The sequence below is a fragment of the Myotis davidii genome, unplaced genomic scaffold, assembly GCF_000327345.1.
Source record: "Myotis davidii unplaced genomic scaffold, ASM32734v1 scaffold324, whole genome shotgun sequence".
NCBI lineage: Eukaryota > Metazoa > Chordata > Mammalia > Chiroptera > Vespertilionidae > Myotis > Myotis davidii.
In genome coordinates this window covers 380,105-382,241 of record NW_006295053.1, presented here as the reverse complement: position 1 = coordinate 382,241, position 2,137 = coordinate 380,105, and the positions used below count along the sequence as shown (strand labels likewise).

Sequence of the window (2,137 nt, the reverse complement as noted above, 5' to 3'; positions counted from 1 at the left end):
TGCGGCAGCGCCAGGACCGGACCCACTGGGGTCATCTCTGTGCCCGGGCGTCTGCCATTAGTGAGGGCTGTGCCGCCCCGTGCACTCCCTGTACCACAGGCCAGTGTGTCTGCTTCTCGACTCGCGGCGAATGCAGCCATGCTGTGTGCCCTCTGTGTCTCGTGTCTTCATTAGCAACACCGGGCCTTCCACTGAGGCGTAAACCTCAGTTATATCCCTCCCCGCCTCTGCCCATCATGGCCTTTCGGCGGCTTCCCCTTAGACCAGCGTCTTCATCTTGGTCCTCGGGTTGGAAACACCTAGAGAGCTTTGGAAACGGGTGCCCGGGGCCAGCATCAAAGGCCCTGACATCAGCCCGGCCGGCGTGGCTCAGTGGTTAAGTGTCGACCTCTGAACCAGGTGGTCACTGTTTGATTCTGGTCGGGGCACATGCCCAAGTTGTGAGCTCGATCCCCAGTGTGGGGTGTGTGGGAGGCAGCCGATCAATGTTCTCTCTCATCATTGATTTTTTTTCCCCTCTCTCTCCCTTCCTCTCTGAAATTAATAAAAATATATATTTTTAAAAATTGAGCAGTTCATTAAGAAATTCATCAGAAAAATGGATCTGCATGAAGTTGTGAATGTTACATCAACGTATTTCCCTTTCTCAGAACCAAAGGATTTCAGGAGTAAAATGACAACTTCAACATCTATTTTTATAGCAAAATAAAAATCCCTCTAATGTGTGATGTGGCTACCTTTTTAATAGGTGTGTGGTATGGAGTGGGGTTGAGACCCAGAAGTAAGGGCAGGGACTAAGAAGGTGTGACTAGAGCCCTGATCGGAGGCCGTATGTTGTATGTCAGGATTCCTAGCACCCTTTTAATCTGTACATTTGGGAAGCCAAGGTGTATAAAGACAGAATAGCAGGCACATTATAGGCTGTAATTATAGTTCATGCATCCGGTTTTATGGTGGAAAAGCCTGTGGTAATTTTTAAAAAATATATTTTATTTCAGAGAGGAAGGGAGAGGGGGGGAGAGAGAGAGAAACATCAGTGATGAGAGAGAATCATGGATCGGCTGCCTCCTGCACACCCCACACTGGGGATCGAGCCCACAACCTGGGCACGTGCCCTGACCGGGAATGGATCTGTGACCTGGTTCCTAGGTTGACGCTTAACCACTGAGCCAGCCAGCCGGGCTGGTAATTTCATTTTTAATTATTTGAGACGCCGACATACTATTACATTGTGACTGTACCGTTTTCCTTCCCACCAACAGTGCACAAGGGCTCGGCCTTTCCTGTACCCCATCAGCGTTTCTCCTCTGGGGTGTTTGCCATAACGGCCATCCTGCCCGCGGGCGGTGGTGTCTCGGGTGGGTTTGCCTTTCCCTGACGCGTGGCGACGCGGGGCATCCTCTGCTGGCAGGTGTGCCCTGGCCGTTCGTGTGTCTCTGGGGAAATGTCTCTCGGCCCTTTCCCCCTTGTTGAATCGGGGGGCTTGTTGAGTTGTAGTGGTTGTGTACGTGTTGTCTGCCCGTGGGCCATCAGACGTGTGATTTAGACACGTTTCCCCCCGTTTGTCAGCTGGCTTTTACTGTTGATAGTGTCACGTGATGTAAACAGTTTTCATTCCCACGAAGCCCAGTGTGCGTACTTCTCCTGGTGTCTGTGCCTTTGTTGTCACGGCCAAGTGCAGCGAGTGCCGCTTCCGTTCTGTGATTTCTCGTTTGTTGTGTTGGTCCCACGTTCAGACCTCGGTCCACTTGGAGTTAATTGTTTGCTTTGGGGGTTTTGGTGATGGAGACGTTTATTAACGCCGGACGGTGACAGAGGACGGGCCTGGCATCACCCACTGAGCCACCCCAGCTGGACTGAGGATGTTTCCCATTGGGTTTTAGAGAGAGTGAAACATCGGTGTGAGAAACACACAGACTGTGTCCCACACTCACCCCCCCGATTGGGGATGGGACCTGCAACCCAGGTATGTGCCCTTGACTGGAATCGAACCGGAGACCCCCTGGTGCGTGGGCCGATGCCCTAACCACTGGGCCAAGCCGGCGAGGAGCGCCGGGCAGGCCGTGGCTCCCTGAGAAGCCAGAGGAAAGGGGGCCGTGGGGACCGTGATGGGGGCTTGGTGCCGGGGGTTTGCCCG

The 2,137-nt window shown here is 53.3% G+C and overlaps 1 protein-coding gene across 1 annotated transcript in view; it reads left to right on the top strand.

Moving 5' to 3' along the window:
- Positions 1-2,137, top strand: part of RCCD1 (RCC1 domain containing 1) — a gene marked incomplete at its 5' end in the record, with an annotated part of 20,676 nt that overhangs the window by 9,730 nt on the left and 8,809 nt on the right. The gene's annotated exons all lie outside the window — the stretch shown is intronic.